General features: G+C 35.6%; 1 pseudogene; it reads right to left on the bottom strand.

The window, feature by feature from the left end:
* LOC127802743 (ankyrin repeat-containing protein NPR4-like) overlaps positions 1-22,213 on the bottom strand; it is a 24,356-nt pseudogene extending 2,143 nt beyond the window's left edge.
* Positions 22,214-22,613: the final 400 nt, after the last annotated feature.

The following is a 22,613-nucleotide window of genomic DNA, read 5'->3' as shown; positions in this document are numbered from 1 at the left end:
TCTGAAAATACTTATTCTGTTATTTTTAAACTATTTGGAGATAATTTCTCCTAAAAATATGATCCCAATAGATTTCAACTTGTATAGATAATCAATAAAATACTAATTACACAATCTACCCATATATAAACAAACAAACTGTGAATAGTATATGAATGAAATGAAGCTCATCTTACAATTTGTTCTAAGTCATCATCAATCTGTAAGAAGATGCATGAAAATAAAGTGAAATAAATATGTGAATATGTTGCGATGTCAAAAAAATAAAAAGAAAATAGAAGAGGTTTAAACTTACATGACCAAGAATGGATGAGAGTGTTCATTTTTCAATCTTGTGAGTTTGCATTGGTGGTTAGTACACTATGGTGGCTACAAATATAAGAAACAAAGAAATAACTAAACATGCAACTGAAAATATAAAACTATTACCACACAATCTTGTCTTAGCAAAATTATTTACCAAAACGCATTAGAACGTAATAATATCAATCGTGTAAGCAAGTTAAAAAAAAATGATAAATACACTCCTTATGCAACAAACAAAGATAATTTGATAAGTACTAAATATTCAAATAAAAATTGTAATTAATTGGAGGAAGACTCAAAGTACTAAGAACTTTAACATATTAACTAAGTCTTCACCAACATATCTCAATCACAACACATAACAATGAACGGAGGTCATGAAATACTTATTCACTTGCCCAACTCAATATTAAAGTCTTGAAATCCCTTGTACAAACTATTTAACCCAAAAATAAGATCTATACATAACATAAGGACACAAAAAAAGTACGCCCTTTTCCAAGGACAAATATTTTATATCAAGGTTTGCTCTATTTTAATGTTGAGGTGTGGCACAGATGGTATTATACAGAATAAAGATTCACATGTATTCTAGGTAATTATGGGAAGATTATATATTTGCCTTGAAAATATGCCTTTGTTCATTTGGTATACATAGGTAAGTAATAGTATTAAACATATGCTTTATTATTTTTTCCCTTTGAGATCATTGGAAATGCATGCTTTATTATTTTTCTCTATTAGTTAAGAGTGAAGCTGAAGACAAATACGTCAGCAAAACCACAAAGGCCAATCATCATGGCCTTGAGACCTTGTGCATTCTTATTCCTTAATAGAATTTGGGTGGAACACCAAAGACAACCCATGACAGGATAGACTCAAACATCAGGTCACTTCCTAAGTCATGTAAATAAGCTCCAATTCATTTAAGTCAATAGATAATTTTAGCATGGATATCAAATGCTCAGCCAGAACCCAAATTCAGCTTTCTCCATCTAAAACACCCTTAAACACATACATACACATGCCCTCATAAACATGGACAATCATATATACAAATAACAACAATAATAGAGCTCGGATGAAGTGAAGTGGATCAATTACGTCCCTGAACTTTGGAACCTATATTGATAAAAGAACCTTTTAGGCCACTTTGAAACCTGTATAAAACAATCAAAATCCAAGGAATTATGCAAAAATCAAACTATCCATTACCCACAAAAAACCAAGAAACCAAACCCTGTCAGTCATTTTTTCAAAATCTTGCTAGCAAAGAAAGATGAAAGAGTGTGTGCCTGTGTTGCTATTTGGTCTATGTGAGTGTGGGTTGGGCAGAGAGGGAAGAGTATGTGCGTGTGTTTGTTCTGTGTGTGTGAATTTTTTTAGGGGGGTCTTGGGCAAGCAAAGAAAGGGGGGTGTGTTATGCTGGGTCTTTGGAGGGTGGGTCAGCAAGCAAAGAAAAGTGGGGGTGTTTGCGCAAAAGAGGGATGGGGGGAAGGTGTTTGCGCACAGGGGGCAAAAGGGTGGGGTCTACTGGGTTGCTGGGTAATTGCACAAAAGAGGGAGATGAGGGGGAATACTTGGATATACCGGTGGCAGTGGCGGTGGTTATGGCTGCAGCGAAGTCGATGACAGAGGGTGTGGCTGTAGCGGTGGTTGTGGCTGTGGTTGCAACGAACTAAAGTGGTTGTGGCTGTGGCTTTGATGGTGGTAACAGAGACAGACAGAGAGTGAAGAGGAAGGAAAAAAAAAACGCTATAGCCACTAGGGCTAGCAATTCGGGTTGGGGTCGTAATCGTGTCGTGTCGAGACACACGTATAACACGCATCAGGCTAACTCGAACATGACCCATTTAATAATCGTGTCAAATTCCTTAAACTGAACACACACGTTTATTAAACGTATAACACGACACCATTCGTTTAAACCTGTTTATTAAACGGGTCGTGTCGTGTCACCTATTAACTGTTTAACTCATTTAATTTAAACAGGTCGTGTTTGTGTCGCCTGTTAACCTGTTTAACCGTTTACCTGTAACATGTAAAAACCTATTGAATGCATAAAAAAAACCTATTCAATACACATACAAAATTTATTCATTCAAAAAAAAATAATTTAACCTATCAAACATATTTATATTTAACCAGTCAACATATATATATATATCATATTAATAACAAACTCTAATAAAATCCCATTTTTATCATCCATGCAATAAAAAAATTAATCCAAATCTCAAATACAATCATCCAAATCCCAAATATAGTCATCTAACTCTCCTCAACATAGAAAGAAAAATCAAACAATCAGATCCATTCGAAACGGGATAGATCAGACAAAAACCAAATAAAAAACAAAACATCAAATAGAATCAAGAAGAAATGAAATGATGAGGGTGGAGGCAGAGCCGGAGGCCGAGAGCGGAGGCGAGGGGCTGAGGGCGGAGGCGGACGCAGAGGCGGAGGCGAGGGGCTGAGGGTGAAGACGAACGCAGAGGGCGGAGGCGAAGGGCCAAAGGCGGAGGCGAGGCGGACACGATCTGAAATGGCGAGGGTGGAAGCGATCTACTGAGGGCGAGGGCGAAGGCACACCGAGGGGGAGGGAGGTGAGGCGAGGGTCCAAGCGCAGAGGAGGGAGTTTAGAGAGAGAGAGAGAGAGAGAGAGAGATAGATGGGGGGGAAAGAATGAGAGTGGAGTGGGGGAGTTTAGGGTTTCAGACTCGCGCGGGGGGTGGGGGGATATTTTGGGATTTAAAATATTTTTTTAATTTTATAATTATTTTTAATTTATAAATAAATAAGTCTTAAACGGATCATTGCGTGTCTAAACAGGTTAGAAAGGCTGACCCGCCTAAGACACGAAAATAATCGTGTCATAAACGGGTTGACCCGTTTATGACCCAAACTCGATTAGTCCCAACCCAAACCCGCTTAAACTTCATGTCGTGTAATCGGGTCGTGTCAAAAATTGCTAGCCCTAATAGCCACCTGAGCGTTGGCTGCAGAGAACTCGGTGGCTATGGCTGGGGTAAGAGACGTTTGAAGTGAAAAGGGAGCTGAAAGAAAAAATTGAAAGGGAAGTGACCATGCCATGGATTTGGGGAAGTGACAGCCTGTCTGTCACGCCTTGTCTCTCTGATAGTGGTTATGATACCTGTGAGGTGAGGGAGGATGGGATGGATTTTTTTTTTTTTTTTTTTTGGGGGTGGGGGGTGGAGGGGGGGGGGGGGGGGGGGAATATGTTAGGTATTTGATCTCAACCATTGATCAATATTCAAAAATCATTTTAGTCATATGATTAATATATCTCTGATACATTTTAGACATTTTTAAAAATCGTTATGCTTTATTATATAAATATTAACATACGAAAGGAATTGAAGTTACACACATAAAGGCACGTGCGTATACTTGCATCCACATAATACATCTAGCCATTTATATATAGAATATACATATACACACATACACATATGTGCTACATAAATATACATACATTTAATTAACAATGGAGCATTTTTGTCTATTATCATTGTTTGTTGCTCATTTAAATACATACACAGAAATGTATAGAACTCAGACATGTATTTGTTTGTTGTTCATTTTTAGGGAACTCAAATTCATCGTCTATTATCATTGTTTGCTGCTTATTCAATTTACACCGTGTTTGCTGCTCATTTAATCTTAATATACATACATACATTCAAATGAGAACGATTAATATACATAAATGGAGTAGCAAACAAACACCATTTGACATAAACGATTAAGAGAAATGCTCATTAAGATCTTGCATGTATATAACAGAAATGCTCATTTATATATACAAAAACGAACACCATTTGATAGAAATGCTGGCGTACATACATACATACACAGAAACAACAAAGAACAACAAACATTAGATTGCTTTTGTGCATACATATAAATTTAATTCCAAAATTTGTATAGATATAATTCCAGTAAACATTAAAATTTAATTCCAAAGAATAGCGTACATACATATAAAATTTGATTACTTCCTTTACAATCTAATTGTGAGCAGCAAACACAAAAAATATATGTATATGTATGTAAACAAACGAACACCATCATTTCTGACGTACATTACATACATACACAGAAATACATACACATATATGTGGCGTTTATAGGGGCAACGGGGACGGTGAGACGAGCTGCGCTATGGCAGGGTGGGGGCGACAGCAATGGCTGGGTGGGGGCGTTGGTAAGGGCGACAAGTGGTAGCGATGGTGGTCAAAGCAGTCGCAGGGGTAGGGGAGATAGAGAAGGAGAGGGGGAAGGATAGAGGCAGAGCGGCCGGCGGTGGGTTTGGCGCTTTGAGAGAGAAAGGGAGGGGGCGAGACAGAAGAGGTAGTCTGTGCATGTGAGGATGGGATGATTTTAGGGGGGAAACATATTTTGATCTCAGCCATTGATGAAAAATCAAAACCCATCTCAACCATCAAAAAAATGTCTCGCTCTCACATTTGTCTCTCATTTTCAAAAACCATCCTCCCTTATTATATAGATGTATCTCAGCCATTGATACAAAATGTGTCTTCATACATTTGAGAATTTTTTTAAAAACTTTTGTGCTTTATTATATAGATATATATATATATTATCTATTGGGAAAGAACATGAGGTCTCACAACATAATAGTACAGGAGTTTGTGCAGCCTATACGAGGGTTGAAAAAATCCACACTGACAACTGTAAAAGTCCCAGAAAACAGTAGTATAGAGCAAACAAAAAAACAACAACAATTTTTATCCACACTATAAATAAGGCATGTTGCAAAAGATGCGTACTGGTATATAAAACTCGGACTCGTGTCTTGGATTGTGTTTGAGCAACTTCTGCAATATCTAATAAGAGAAGAGAAAGTTGAAGGGATTGAAAAGAGTTCATGAACTAACTAGCCATGGAAATTGTCACAAATTTGAGTGAGAGGTTATACATTAGAGAATACGCCTGACAATATATCATTTTCTACTTTCGCAGGACAAAGACTTCTCAGAGAGTACAACACTACTGGTCGTGGAGGTTACAATTAACTCAACCTATGAGAAAAAAAATTTCACCTCGTTAGTGAATAAATTTGAGTTATGCATTTTATGCTATGGTTGATGCCCGAACTTGGATATATTAGGTTCCAGGCTAAGTTGTGCTACGATTTATATTAGTATTAATTAATGCTTGTGTTGAATGTTGATATAGATATGTGTTTTGAAACTGTACTGTATTGGAGTGAGTTGCTGATGAGTTGATCCCCACTGATTGAGTCAGCAGCTCATCCAGTTGTATTTCTTGTATTTCAGTGTGTATTGTGGAATAAACAAAGTTTACTGTTTCTGCGATTTACAATAACTCTCCACCACCCAAGCTTAAAATATTTTCTTTCTTACAGTTAAATAATTGGGATGAGACTATTGATTTGAATTAATGGTTTGGGATATACAGACTTATCTCCAGTATGAACATTTAGCTATGTTGGTAGAGGTCAAAGAAATTTGAATAATTTTTTTTTCTATCCATACTTATTTTGATTTCTATCGTATCAAAGCAAAAGACTTGCCCGTGTTCAGCCTTTCCATCAAATTCTATTATATCACCTGAAGACAAGTTTTCTTTCTTTGCATAAGCATAACCTCCATAGGTTATTGAATGTGCCACTGTTGTACTTTCATGCACCACTTCTCTTCTTGAGTACTTAAGATATTTGTCCTAGGTTGCAAACATAAAGAAGGTTTGGCTTGGATTTTAGGCACAGTGACATTAATTATTGGCCTTTGGCTTGGATATTAACCACACGGACATAATTAATCTTGGTAATTTCACTCCACCAAGTCTTCACCCAGCTGACATTGATTTCACCATTTTCCAGAAAAGACTGCATCATATATAATTGGCTTAATTTCATCCCAAAGTAGCAGCAACATAACTTAAGACAAAAAATTTGATATTTTGGGTCAGGAATGCTTGATTCCAAACAATGTATCTATGTTTAATTTCAATGGAAGACATGTTTTATCCAGATGGAAAAACCAAGAAAATAAATACTTTTGAGAAAAAGTAATTAGCATCCTTTATTTTCTGCTTTAAGCATCTGCATAATTACAAATATGCAAATAGCAATTAAATCAAGTCATTAATAAGAATGTAGATGACATAAGAATACAATTACAATCTATTCATGCAAGTTATCTACCAAAAAATTTATTATTGCCTATTGCGGGGTTGTTTAAAACAAGAATTTTGTTTTCCGGTTGAAGATGCCATGCATGCATATCCATGGGTAGATGAGACCTTGTCAATAAATAGGGGAAATTGCAATAGAGCAAAAACAGGTTACTACTGGTACAGTGGCAAAGCATAGAGACCGGAGTAGCAGTCCATCTTATACGTTCACCAAGCACAATAACAAGAGTGGCACTAAAGGTAATTACCATCATAATGAAAACCAAAAAGGAGTTAACGTCGTCGTTTTTGGAAAATGGGGTTCGCCAAGTATCATCAGTGCCACCACCTAGCAACGTGAAGACTGCCGCAAACATAACAGGTGTTAAGATTTATGATTCAAAATGTATTTTCATATAATTGTTATGTACATTTTGTTTGCATTTATCATATATGTATTTTTGGTTTTCATTTAGCTAACATTTAAATGTGATCTGCTAATTATTTTTTGTGGGCCAATAGCCATTGGGCCGAGATATGTTACATGAGCCAAACCCATATTCGTGTGGCCATGCGTGTTTGCCTCAGCCTAGCGATTGTTTGCTGCTATATAAGGGCACTTTCTACCCGAAATCCTCAGATTGTATTCCTCTCATTCTTCACTTCTAAAACCCTATGTTCGACACATGAAGTGAGACACCCATTCTCTTGAATCCTTCTCTTGTTTGATCGATTTTAATTGTTGGTAAGATCTATTGGTAAGTGTTGGTATTGCTTAATCTCTGTTGAAAATCGCCTGAGGCATGAGGGATTGAAACTGATAAGAACACAAATACTTGCCTTGATCGCGAGATCAGGTTGAACAGATTCTCTCTTATTCTTAAAGTGTATTTGTTTTCAGTTTGTATTCAATACCGTTGTACTTGTGTATTGATCTTGATTTCTTTATTGTAAGCTGATGTAATCGAAACCATTCGTAGTGAATTGACTAGAGGCGGAGCTTTTGCCGTGAGTAGGATCTTTTGATCCGAATACGTAAAACTTTGTGTTCTTGTGTTCTTTTTCTTTTCTCGATTTATGCTTGATCTTGTGGTTTGGCCGAGATTCAGGTTGCGTGGAAAACCAACAACAGTGACAACGAGAGTGGCCACAATTGTACATAACATTGATGTGCCTCTCATCCATCTTTCTCCTTCTTTTGACTAATACATAATGAGATTTTGAGAACACAAGTCTAAGGAGTTTCTCCATTATTGTTACCAAGATTATTATTGTATGAAAATGGTAGAATCATCCGCACCTCCTACATATAATGGTTAATTATGAAGGAGAACTGATTATATATAAGGCTGCAAATAATCTCAAATCGATGGAACTAACAGCTTGTTTCGATTAGTTATACGAGACAATAAAAATGGGACCAAGACACTACTAAAACTGATTTGAGGAATAATTTTGAAGTTGAAAGGCTTTTTGTAAGCTTATGGGGTAGGTAAGTTTTACCGAGCCCCACGGTGGGTGCCAGATGTTCCTTCCTCACCAAAGGGGACGATCGGAGGCGAGATGTGGGCTCTTGCGACGGATCCATCTAGGGGGCGGCTGGCACTTGCAAGCACTCCGACAATCGAGTGAGTAAGAGAGTAAAATGAGGCAGTGTATCAATGGGTCAGAGATAAGAACATACATTAGCTCTGAAGAGAGCTGGTTGATATAGGAAGAGGAGATGTCCTCCTGCATGCTTGAGACGTGTCCTTGTAGGTGATGGGACTGGCTATCCGACGTCGGTGGAGGTTCCCAGATGGTAGCATGGTGGTGACGGAACCCTCATTAATGTGGATGGGCTCTGCCATTAATGAGGATGGGATCTGACACGGCCGCGCGAATATCCAGTGGGTTTGCAATGATGCCGTGGCAGGGTGGCGCTGGGCCAAGGCTGGGTCCAAAAGGGAGATCAGATTGTGCCTAAGGAGAGGGCCGAGATCAGGCCTGGACGGTCTAACAGTATCATTGCCTCACTCGTATCACCTAGGGCTTGATCAGTACCCCTTAACAACAATGTAAGTTTAGTAAATTCATTTATATTGTCATCCATAGATTTCGATGCATTCATTTTAAAATTGAATGGCATACATTTCAAATAAACTAAATTAGGAGCTGAAACAACAGCATAAAGAAAGTCAAGTCTATTCCATAGATCAAGAGGGTTAGTCATACCGTCTACCTTTCTGATCACAATATCCCCCAAATGGAGGAATATCAAGTTGAATGCCTCCTCCCTTATCTCATTGGTCCTAGTTGTTTGCTCATCGAACCATTTTCAATCATCTGGCTCTAGTGCAATAAGCACTTTATGATGAAAAAGTAAAACTCTCATCTTCTTTTTCCAACTACCAAATCTCCCTTCCTATCAAATGTTCTAGTTTCAAATCGGGTTGTTGTCATCTTCGCCTTGCATGAAGGTATCCTAAGAAAACCCTAGACACCGACAAAGACACACAAAAAACACGCATTGACCATGACTCTTCAAAAAACCCTAGGGATTCAGACAGTACGAACAGCGCGAAGAATAACCCTCAATTTGATCACACCGACTTTGAAAGGACCACAAGACCTAAATCGTGTGTATCAAAGAAATGGCTCTAATACCACTTGTTGTGCAAACAGAGAGAAAATTGCACACACACACTTGATATCACTGTAAGCCTTTAGACCCAACAACAAAGACACAATCGAAAACATACAACCAACAAACACAAAAAAAAAAAAAACTAATCGAAAGTAAATAATACAGAGTGATTTATTGTGGTTCACCCAAAAAAGGCTACATCCATGTTGAGCTCCGGCAAAGGAGAGCTCACTGCACTATCAGAGTAAAAATAGGGTTTACAAGACTCACAACATACAAACCTTACAACCATTCTATTTACACAAACTAGTTCACTAACGAAATCACCGTAAAACCATATAAAAGAAATATCAGAGGCTTAACCTATTGAACTAGAGAGAATAACATGAAGGAGACGAAGAGTGTAAAATAACCACAAAATGAGAAAACCCTCAAACCCTCGTTTCTTCTCTCTCTCTCTCTCTCAATCTCTCTTAATGTATCTCACATATCCCGATGCACAGTTCATTAAATAAGGATCGCAGGATGCAAAAGGATGGCTAGGATTGTACCAGATGAAGGCAGCATCGACGGTCCAGATTACACGCGTGAAGGAAAGGGAATAATCAACAGACGTTTGGCATAATCAAGAGGACAGTCGGGCAGTTGCCAAGCTACCCTCCACTACAACATGGCAGTGGTTGCAGCTGACCCTCTTGCCCGGCTTCCTTAGTAAAACGATGTCGTTACATGCTTCACCATCAACATCAAACTTTAATGTATAACAAATATAGAAATCGTTAAGATATATAACGTAACTCCATGAAATTAAATTGGAAATGGATTTCATTTATAGGGTCTTCAGATGCAAAGGATAGGATTTAATTTGGATTAATGTAAATGAAGGTGTGTTTATACATATAAATGATATTTTTATCTTTCACGAATAGAATAGAAGATCTTTATCTAACAATGAAGTGCTAAAACTAGTCCAGCCTCATGGGACAATACCAAGTACATTTGTTTAGGGGTAAAAGTCGACTTTATGTTTGTTGGACATTTGTAATTGTTGTGTCATAGGTAAAAGTCCAAAAGCCCATAATATCTTATTGGGCTAAAAGGCATAAATTTCTCATGTGGGGGGGGAGAAGGGGTCTCACATAAAGTGCACAAACACGATAAATCTAACATTTAAAAATCCTTTTGAATATTTCAAGAAAATTATAGATAATTAACCATAGCGAATTATAATTCTAAAATGATTATGAAATATTTGAATAAGCATTATCCCTAAGAAATTCTATCCCTAAAAAGGGCAAGATAAATATTATCTATAAAAGACACAAGTTATTTGTATCTTAATTCTAATAGGTTTTAAAATACCAAGATAGATGTTATCTACAACTATTCTGGTCTCAATCAAATGGGATCAATCAAGATAAGCATTTTCTACGAGAATCCTAATTTTGTTACATTTTAAATCACTTCATAATTCTCTGTAAATAAGGAGGCATTCATTCCTGAAATAGGGGACATCTTTGATATTAATGAAGACGAAACTGGGGAGCTGCGATATTATGGTAAAAAAAACAAAAGGCCCGTTGCCCTGCACATAGCCCAATAACGAGGGAAAAACAACAAGTCCATTGTCTCTCACATAGCTCGACAATGAAGGAAAATAAGCACATTGTCTCGTTAGTAGCCTGATAAAAGCCCATAATATCTTTTTGGGCTAAAAAGCATAAATTTTCCATATGTGAGGGGGTCCCACATAAAGCGGGCAAACACGATAAGTCTAACATTTAAAAATCCTTTTGAATATTCCAAAAAATGATAGATAATTATCCATAGCGAATTCTAATTCTAAAATAATTGTGAAATATTTGAATAAGCATCATCCCTAAGAAATTCTATCCCTAAAAATGGAAAAATAAATATTATCTGTAAAAGATACAAGTTATATGTATCTTAATTCTAATAGGTTTTAAAATACCAAGATAGATGTTATCTACAACTATCCTAGTCCTAATCAGATTGGGATCAATCAAGATAAGTATTATCTACAAGAATCCTAATTTTGTTATATTTTAAATCACTCTATATTTCTCTATAAATAATGAGGCATTCATTCCTGAAAGGGGTGACGTCTTTAATATTAATTTCAATATAGTTTTTTTCATCATACTCAGTGTCTAACTTAAGCGTCGGAGTGTTTATGTGGGGATCTCCCTACACCCTCTGACTGTTTTCTTATTTTTGCAGGCTCAGGTGGCTTGAAAACGACGTTTTCATCCTACAAATTTATTGTTGTAACCGTGCAACAACACTAATAATAAAAAATTGAGAAAAGGAGCATTATGATTTTATAAGTTACAAGACTGATGGCGAGTTAAAATTTTTTATTTGATCATTAATTAATGTAGAGGCTTCATTAACTAATAAGCAGTGCATGTAAAGATCAATGTTATTGATCTCTTAACGCCCATTAGCTTGCTGTGTTTAATTTGCAGTTTCTACTTTCTTCATATATCTGATATCTTCGTAACCTTTCTTTAATTTAACTGAAGCCTCAAAGGCTTGGATTGGACCCCTTGGCCTTGGTACGTATACAAGGGATGAGAGATGAGAGGTCCAAACCCTTCATCTCTGTCAAGTTTATTTGGATCGATGATCTGTGAGTATCCAAATCATTCCTCAATCTGATATTGATTCATTTTGAGTATATATCCAAATCAAATGATATATATATATATATGTTTTATTTTTATACAAGTGCGACATTAATTCACGTGTCCACTCGAAAACATACAATACAAGTATTGTGTTGTATTTGTAGGTGAGGGAGCAACATAGAGACTCGTGTGTCTTAAGGACGACACCGCCGCCGAGACGAGAGTAAGCAACTACTTAGAGCAAAACTGAAGTAAACAAGACTAGCAGACAATAGATAGTTCAGTTAAATTAAAGAAGTTTTTAAGTGAAGATCAACCTGACTAGTATAAAGGCTAATAATAGCACTGCTTAATTATATGATTTGGGCAGATTAGTTTCATTGATCTACTAGATCTTTGTATGTTTGTAAATTTGATGCGTCTGCTATTGAATTAAATGTCATAGTGGGTTTTTTTCTCATCCATTTTGGAAGGTTTATCCTACCATAAATTCTAAACTTCTATGTGTGTGTGATTGTTTAGTATTATCATGAATGAATGTTACAACTCACAACACACTGTTTTCTTTTTTGTTCATTTAAGTTTTTGTTTATTAATCATATCACAGTTAAATAATTGTGTTTGATCAGCATATTGCTTAATTAATTAAATTGGTTTTTTATTCTAAATTAAGTCACTGCAATTTGTCTTGTGCTATTTGTATTTGGCTCACTACAATCTCACCTTAAAAGATATCTAATATGTACACCAAATTTTTCAGTATGCAAATGTTAAAAGGAAAAAATAAGAAGAGAAAAAATATAAGATGATCCAATCATACTCAAACACAAGGAATTTTTACATGAAAAACTCAAAAATAAGAAAAATCACTATTGTCATGATGAAAAAGAAAAATATCACTATGTAGTAAAGTTTATAACTACAAATCTCAATATTCTCTTTTTAAACTCAAGTCTCTATTACATCCAATTTCTAATTTTATTGATCTCTCATAAGTGATTTGCTCGCCTTGAATAACAAGTCAGGCATCTTATTGATAGATTAGTCTCTTTGTTCATCAAGGTTAAGGTTTCCTTACCTAACAACAATTAACAATTAACCAGTAAATAAGATTACACACTAAACAGGAAACTAATATTAGGAATAAGAAATAATCTTTAAGACTAATTAAGATTTCTCAATGAAAATCACAACAAATTATCAAACCAATAGTTTCATGTATTCGGAGTAACATATTCAGGGACCTAAATATTGAGCTGGTTTTGGACGAACAAGAATTGAACTAAGAAAACTCAGTTTGCTTATGAAAGATGCTAGGCCCATATGTGGATAAAACCATGTCAAGAAAGAGGGGAAACTGCAACAATGCAAATAACGTAACTGGAACACTTGCGAGCAGCGAGACTGGAATGACGGTCCATTTGAATCGGTTGCTAAGCAAAATAACAAGTGTTGCACCAAAAGCTATCATCATAGTTGCTATGGATAAGAAAAGGGTGGCAAGACCAATTATCAACCTTTTAGGCAATGACTTCAAGAAATCTTCTTCAGCATAGCGTGATGTGAGGATGCTTAAGAACATCAGAACTGAAGTAGCAGAAGAGAACAGTGATATTGCATCTGAAACTACGAATAACACGAAGAAGTCTCGTTGTAGGAATTTGGGGTTGCCGGTTTGATCATCATTACCTCCCGGTACTGTAAATGCTGCAGCAAACATAACTGTCGCAATGAGAGTTGTCACTACCATACAAGAAGTTGCTGTATCTTTCATCCATCTTTCTGCTTCTTTGACCAAGTCCTTGTGTTGTTCAGTGAACAAACTTCGACCTCTTTTTGCCTGCCTTGTTCGCAAGTTCTTTGTGCAAAGGTGGTGATATCATATCTACCTCCTACCACAATTAGGAAAAGTTGTCAAAGGGTGCCAAGTCAACTTCTTATTAGAATATCACTAAGAGGATTTGACCTTAAAAAATAAGAGAGGGTCCAAGATGGAAGCAAAGAAATATACCTTGTACCATTGGATTTCCCTTTGCATTTGCATTGTTGCACCAGAAATATTACTTAATCGTTCGGCAGGTGCCAGCATGCCAGCTGCATGTAACAAAGTGTTGAGATCTGGATCCGTAAAACGTGCAAATTCATCCCATTCTGCACCGAACCGATAAATGAGGTTCCATATTTTCTCTTGGCGGTTTGCAACTGCAACATGAAATATGCCTCCAGCGCTTGTATTGACATAGAGCAAAGCGGGATTAGACTGTACCATCTCAACAACAAACTCAACGTTCCCAAACTGACTAGCTGCTATTACTGCATCGGCTAACCCGCTTGAAAACATTTCAGGGAGATTAAAAGTAGAAACCTGGTCACTCATTCTTTTGAGCAGTTTACATACTTGCATGTGTTTCGCTTTTAAATCGTGCATTTGCTTGAATCCTGGTACTGTCATTGAAGCCAAAACACAAGTAGGATCTGAGCAATCTAATTAGAAGAATTTTTTCAACATAGTTAACCATCCCCTTTCCCATCAGTTAGTGTAAGGGTTAAATCATATTGTTCAACAGCATCTCACAATTGCATTGTTATTATTTTCCATGCAGATCATCTAAGGCCTTTATTTGTGCTTCCAAGATCCGTCAAGAAATGAAGTAATTAAAGAGGCTTCAATTTTAAAATTTAAGAAGTTCCCCGGAAACTTTAGATAAAGAAGAATCAAAGAAAGTTGGAGATTTAAAATATCTAAGAGTTTGAGAGTACTCCAAGCTTTTCTTTGAAGCAAAAGTTCATGCCCAAAAATACTTTAAATAATACAATATCTAAAGCAGTATTCAGCAAGATTTCAATTAAAATTCAGTCACAAATATTTGCAAATTGTATATATTCTGAACCTTTTCTTTCCTTTTAATTTCTTAAGAGTTACATTATAGCTTTCCAATACATGCATGTTTCACAATGTGATAACACTAAAACTTCATGACACTTCATCAAATCATCACTCTTTTAGATAGTGCCTCATAGCTTGTAGCATATGAAATTTGAACACTCGCATGCAAAAGATTTAGGTCTATCTCCATGCACTGCCTGGGAAATCGCAGAGGTAAAAGTTGGTGTAACGAAAAATATATGCCTAAATCAAGCCTTATCCCCAAATAGTTGGGATGAGACTTTGTTGAGTCCAGATTTTTTTTTTTTTTTTTTTATAAATTTGAAGATCCTCCACCATAACCAGAACATAATGAATGTCTGCAACCATTTAATCATATTGATTTGGACCTCCGAATTCCAAAGTTCAATCACAAAGTTGAAGTGTTCCTTTCCAGTTGGAGGGAGAAAATTTACTCTGCCTGAAGTTGGTCTGGCTTTTCAGAGTTTATATGGAATTAAATAATTAAATACATGCACACTTACATGGAGAGAGACAAAGAAATGGCTTATACCTTGCGTTAGAATGTTGTCTTTACTGTTGCCAGCATCTGTTGGCTGTAAATTGATGCCTGCAGAAGGGGAAAAAATGTTTATACATTTATTATATGGAAGCACACACTATGTATCATATATTTAATTTTAGTAAAGTGCTTTATGTTGAATTATTGTCACAAAATGATTATATTCATAAGTAAACCCCATTGACTTTTATCTAAAATTTTCAAATATTTCCTTAATTATGATAAATTGTAAAATTCTCATAGGAATGAAGAAATGCATTCAACAGTGCATTTGGATAATTTATGTTGATATATAAAATAATATATTAGGGGAAGTATGAAATTAAGGAATTAGCACAACTATGCAATGAGCGTTAAACTTGAACTTGCCATTGGTATAGAATTTTTAAAGATTAGATCAATATTGAAGAAATAAAGGATGGATTCAAACTCATTCAGAATCAAAGAAACCAAAGAATGATTTCTTTTTTATTAAAAGAAATGATAAGGTGAGACAAAACTAATAGAAAAATTGAACAAGAAAGTATAGAGAATAATACGGTTACAAGAGAAATTGAATAAAGTTATCTTTATTACTAAAGTACAACTAATATATGTGTGTGTGTATGCATGTATATCAGTAAAATATACATATAGGTACAACTAAGTATAAAATTCTCGTAAAAATTATAGATTTGAACCAAAAGATGAAGTATAAAAATTCAAATTCAATTAACCGTACTACCCATACTTCCAGTAAGGATGTGCTGAAAATTTTAGACACAGATAGATGAATATATATTTGTAAGATTTATATATGTACAAAAAGAGGTCCTAATTAATCAAGTATGAGAAGGCAGGTTAGAGGAACCAACGGTTGTAGATCCATTTCTGCCAAAACCTTAGCTGAGTGCCCCTGGGGAATGCAGAAGCCATCGTTGCCAGGGTTTCCAAGGCTGTTATCCCGTTAATATTTGGCATTGTAATTAACTGTGGGCAGCGATCGTGTATCTCCAAAGCAAAATCTACATACAGAATAATGACAGCAACAATAGAGATGGTTAGAAAGACAGAATGTTTACGTTGTCATGCCCTGATGATACATGCTACAAAAAAATTTAATGGTTTGAAACTGACAGAAGATACACTAGTTTATGTGAACTTTGGAGCAAGAGTAGTATTGTGATCAAATAAGAAATAGGTTAGTTTTTTTCCTCCTTACCCCAATAAAGCATAGAAAAGTTGCACAAAGAATGGATTAGAACTCATGCCTAATGCATAGACACAAAGGAATAAGAAACGCAGCTCTCTGTTTAATTAGAAATGTTTTTAATCAAAAAAGTGAATGGGGAGTGCTGAATCCATGCCTGATCTTTTAGAAGCTTGACTGAATGTGGAATAAAACAGATTGTTGTTTGATTGTGATGCTAATAAATACATATATTGGTCATCAGAAATTTTTTGGTTTATGCTAAAAATGAGTATATGATAGTTACCATAGTCCTGGGACATAATTGCTGTAGTAAGCATTGTAGCACCACTATGGCTTCTATCACGATTCAGCTCCTCCACTTCAATAACCGAAAAAAGATACTTTGTCATATTCTTCTGACCAGCGGCATATGCTAATGCCACCGGGAGATAATCGCTGTAATTTTTAAGACACAGCAAATTTCTATTCTTATTCACTATGGGCTCCGCTATCTTCACAACTCCACCAGATGCAGCAAGATGTAAGGCTGTGGCACCATCTCGGTAAGGCAGACGAGCTTCCAGTTCTCTTATTGTCATCAATTTCACAATCTCCTCCACAAGTCGCACATGCTTGTACAGAACTGCAGTATGTAGAATGGTTTCCCCATTTAAGAGTCCTGTGCTCCTCCCCTCCGGATGGGAGTCAAGTAAATTTTTTGTTCTTTCCCAATCACCCTCAACCACGGCCTTGTAGAGGACTGAGCACCAAGTATTATCATCCCCATTCTGACCTGCAATAAGTAATCCATTAGAGTAAACGATCTTCTCAAAGAACCTCATACACATTACTACCTTCTCGTCACTTGTTATTCTTCCAACAAACCACAAACAATTTTTAGAAGTAAAAGCACCCTTAAAAAATATGCAACAATTTGAATCCAAAACCAAAATGTCATGAGAACTTCAAAACCACGAGTATACATTTGTTGCAAGTGTGGCTTAGCTCCCTTGAGTATTGACAAGGTAATACTACAGCAAGGGGACTGGTCTTCATAACTTCCAATTTTGCAACCTTCAACAAAGTTTCTATCATCTTTTATGATGATATAGAATTAGTATTATCGTCTACAAGCAATTCAAAACTGGTTGGGAAATAGTTCTAGCCATTCAGAAAGTGGTCTCTAGTCATTCTCAGTTCAAACTCAATAAAATTTTTGTCCAATTTATATAGATGTCTATATTTTTCCTTTGTGCTTGCTACAGATTGCCCTGCTTCAGTAAGCCTTCCCTATTGGAAGAGCTTTTGTCAATTCTTTTTGTTTATAATACTTTACACCAGTTTCCCCCAAAGAGATATATTATGTCAACGCATAAATGGGGGATGTCCCACTGGCTCCAAGGAACTACTATGGAGATAAATATTACAAAACTATCATATGATAATTGCAGATGTCATTTAATATAGAATTATTATGCAAAACAATTTGGAAATTGTGTTAAGCTAATTTTTTTTACCTTGAGGGTAGGAGCTTGGCTTAGGTGCTTGAGCGGGATTTTCAGAAAAAGGTTGCTGGTTCCTGAAGGCCAGGTGATCCCAAGCACCTTTAGCTGTATCTATGTCACTAATAGAAGAAAAAATTCCTGGTCCACATGACACTTGTATGGCATGCAACGCTTTCCCATTTTTCTTCCTCCAGTCCATGAACCCAACCTGTTGCGTCGCTTCATTGGGTTTGGGAAATGTACCATCCACAATATCCCAAAGTTCTTTGCCTAACAAGTAATTCCTCATCCATATTTTCCAGCTTCCATAGTTTTCTCTTGTAAGCAGTTCGGGAACTATTATATATGGTGCTCCCATCCTACATTTAATAGAAGGATAGAAAAACTCAACTACAATAAAAGGCATGACCTTTTACTTCATATATATATATATATATATATTTTTTTTTTTTGGGGGGGGGGGGGGGGGAACAATTTCTGTCAAGCATCATATTCAACCAAAGTCACATGATTCCACCAAATATTTTAAAATTCATCAAGATTTGGCAATAATTGCTAGCATTGTTCAACAAGAACTGAACTTAAAAAATTCCACACTACCACTTCGGATGCCTTTGTGATATATGGCTGATAGACATGGCATTGTCTGGATTACTGGGCAAACCATAAAATCAACCAGATAATTCAACATTTCAAGTTACAGATGGGTTGGACCCATAATTCCATTCAAGATGGATGACTCTGTGGTGCCTGGATCCGAAATAAGAAGCCTCAAACTTGTGCAACACTTGAAAACAATTTTTCAGTACTCCTTGTGTTGGGTGCTGATGCATCTCTTATTTTGGAGTCCTATGGCACCTTGTCATTGAGTTATTGCCTAGTGAGAAAATTTTCAATCTAGGCATAGTGCTACTGCAATAATATTCAAAGAAATGATAAACCAGGCCTTAATTTAGAACAATATATATGATTGATTATGTGATTAATCTCATCCCTGAACCAACAGAGGTATATACTTCTCCACTATGGTCACCCAACCTATTGCCAGTTACATACACAGTATGAGGCACGAGTGATCTCTCTTGAGAATTGGAAGAATGCAGAAATTAAATGAGCAGTGGACAAAGAATAATAATTTTTATAGGCAGAACAATAAATTATTAAAGCATGAAAGAGCCTTTTAAATAGGCCTACAAAGTAACAGAAAGACTTAATAATAGCAGACTAACTAGGATATCATTTAATAACTGAAAATAGAAAATCAAGGAACTAAAAATCTGCTGCAAAACTTGATCAAAGTCAGTTTGCCAGACGTGGACTGAGACCAAGCATTAAGGATAACAAATTTGAATCAATCTCCAACAATCTCTTCCTCTTATGGCATATGGACCCAGCAAATATTGGTGTTACCTTTACTTTATGATATGCTTGGGGAAACCAATGAGGCCCAGCTGAACTAGATATTGGAATGGTTGGGCTCAATTGACTTGAAAACTGAGAATCATCTAAAATCCAATTGAGCACAATATATACCTAGCATGTAATTCAAAATAGATTTGGCCCAAGGAAATAATAATAATACTGATAATGATGATGATGATGAATAAAAATGCAGCTCAACTCAATACAAATCCTAGTGAAACCAGGACTAATAAATTCAAACCCCATTTGTGAACATTGGCCATCTCTGGGGCCATGTTGTAGTTACATATCTCATAAAGCTTTCATTTTGGACCCAACACGCCTATGCACAATCTTATTCACATCTTGCCTCCATACTGATCAAAGAAAATAAATAAATTCATATCTTGTCTCCGTAAGATGAGATATTTTATTTTTGAAAACATGCATATGATATCAAATAGTATTTATATTGCTTTTATATAATACAAATACAGGGGAGAAGTTCTCTTTGCATGAGAAAAAGGAGAGGGAACGTCTTCTACATCTGCTACAAGCTAATGTCACATGCATCTTTTGAAGCCAACTGGCCTTGGATTGATGGTTGGTCTTTTACTACATCCTTCAACAGTTCAAGTGACAATTTAAGGAAAAGGAAAAAATCATGGTGAATTGGTGTTGTATGTGCAAGCAAGAAGCTGAATCTATTAACCATCTTCTATTGCAATTCCCAATAAGTAGGGAGTCGTGGGCTTTGGTGTGTTCGATTGTTGGTGTATATTGGACTATGTCAAGATCAATTAGGGATCTTTTGACACGTTGGAATGCAATGTGCCCCTCAAAGAGTGGAAGGAAAGTGTAGAATCTGGTTCACCTTTGTTGCTTTACTTTTGAGAGTAGGGAAAATATCCCATTTTTCTTTTTGATTTTGTTTTTTATTGGGGCAAGCTAAATTATAAGAAGATTATATGTAGCTTTCTTTTCTACTACAGGTTGCGCTCCCTTTAGGACTTTGTTTATAATATATTTCTTATCATCAAAATTTTGAAGTCCAATGAAAGGGAATCTTTGTTGTATGTTTCCTATCCTTGTGATTATCATTCAAGCCTATTCATTTCTCATGGTTGTCAGAATCTTATTACAAATTCACAAACGTATTTCATGAAACATAAGTTGAAATGAAGAATTGAGATTTTTATAGCTTTAACAGTTTTGAATTGGTTTTTTCTATAAATATTTACTACAATTTATAAGGTTCTACTAATAATTTTCAAACAAAATGACTGTCATTTTGTTGTTTCTCATTTGGCTTGCGCATTGAGTTAATTTAGCATTACTTCATTTTCATTGAATCTTTATATATATATATATATATATTATTTTTCTTATCATAAAATGCTTTTAATGCAACTAAATTGAAAATTTTCATGAAACATTTGGGTGCACTTGACCTATGAAGTATGATCCTTTGGATGTTTTTTTTAGTTGGTAAAATACACAAGAGTGAGATCAAGACAAAATTACACATGTTATTTTTATGTTTCTTTGTAAATTTCTTCTTCAATTATCTTATTTAAATGTTTAAATTGTTATGAAACCTATATTTAAATGTTTAAATTGTTATAAAACTTACTCACATGCAATGCACTTACATTTCTACTAGTGTGTATATACATATATATATATATATATTTTCTTTGGTTTTCTCTTCCAGGAGCCCCTCACTTACACATGACATATCTTCCTAATAGGGAGAGGAAGGGGAACTAAGGGAGGCCATCCCCCCAACCCAAATTTAAAATTCGTATTTTTTAACTACTTAATTTGTTAAAATTTAAAACAAAAATAAAAATTAGGCCTCCCAATTTTTATTTTTTTATATGTTCACAAGTCTCAAAATTTCACTCTAGTTTCACCTCCCTAACTAGAATTTTTTTGGATCGTCATTCCTTCAGAGAACTGCAGCATTGAAATTGTATACCACTTATTTGGTTCATAAAATAAACGCTAAACACAGATTCCACAGAGTTATAATCCAAGGAAGATGCAGCACACCCCCCATTGGGGGAGATTACTAGTGAGTGTCGCTTGATCTTAAACCATAGACCATGTGAATGCGATACATAGAACATTAACTTCTCTCCTGTTGCAGATTTGCTTTGACAGGAAAAAATTCAGTAATGCCACTAATTAATGCTTATCAGTGAAGTTGACTGAATGAAAATTAACAAGACTAAGATGTAAGCTATTCAACAAAAACACAAGCATCTCTGGTGGTGATTCAAATTTTTATCCAAAATAAAGTCAAAATTTGAGTAAAAATTGAATGCTCTCCAATGGTCAGTTAAATTTGGCTCTGCATTTGAGTAAAGCTCTATTTGAGGGTTTGAGTAACCACCAGAAAAGAGATTTTTGTGAATTTTGCCTGAAATTTAAATTTGAATCTGGATTTGAGTCCGGAGATGCTAGCAAGTCTAATAAAAAAGCATTGTATCTACTTACCCGTAAGTGAGTTTCAATTTTCTCGATCACTGTGATGAGAGAAGTATCTCCAATTTGAGCCAATCAAAAGACCGAGTACTACAAAATCCCAAACTGGGAAGAATTTGGAATCCACTGAGAGAAACAGAACACCAATCTGGAAATGCTGAACTCCAGAGAGAGAGAGAGGGATTTTCCACTTTTATTGGAGGAGAGAAACAAAACACCACTTTTCTTGGAGAGAGAATTCCGCGGACAATTCTTTGCTTCCCAAAGTGGAGATTCAAATTCAATTTCAAAGCCAAACATTGTAAATATTTAATTGGGAGACAACTTGGGCCCCTATCCAGCTATCCGTTCACCCAACAGAACACCATTTTTCTTGGAGAGAAAGAATTCCGCAGACAATTCTTTGCTTCCCAAAGTGGAGATTCAAATTCAATTTCAAAGCCAAACATTGTAAATATTTAATTGGGAGACAACTTGGGCCCCTATCCAGCCATCCGTTCACCCACGGTCCTGAACGAAAGTGACCCAACTAATATTGTTTGCGATCAGTTGTTATGGATGTTTATATTATCCAGCTATCATATCAGTTGTTATGGATGTTAATATTGTTTGTGATGCATTTTGAATATTGTGTGACTATTTGATTAATAAGAACTATTGTTCTTTAATGTAATGGTTATTAAGTTTAGACCTTAATTTATTCAATTTAATTAGTATTATATTAAAAATAATTCAATCACGTGATTTAATTTAAGGGTGGTTCACGTGAGTTCAATTTTACTTAAGAAATGAGGGTTGACGTGATTTAATTAATAGAATTATATATAAAAT

The sequence above is a fragment of the Diospyros lotus genome, chromosome 5, assembly GCF_014633365.1.
Source record: "Diospyros lotus cultivar Yz01 chromosome 5, ASM1463336v1, whole genome shotgun sequence".
NCBI classification, from domain to species: Eukaryota; Viridiplantae; Streptophyta; class Magnoliopsida; order Ericales; family Ebenaceae; genus Diospyros; species Diospyros lotus.
This window is presented reverse-complemented; position numbering and strand designations above follow the sequence as displayed.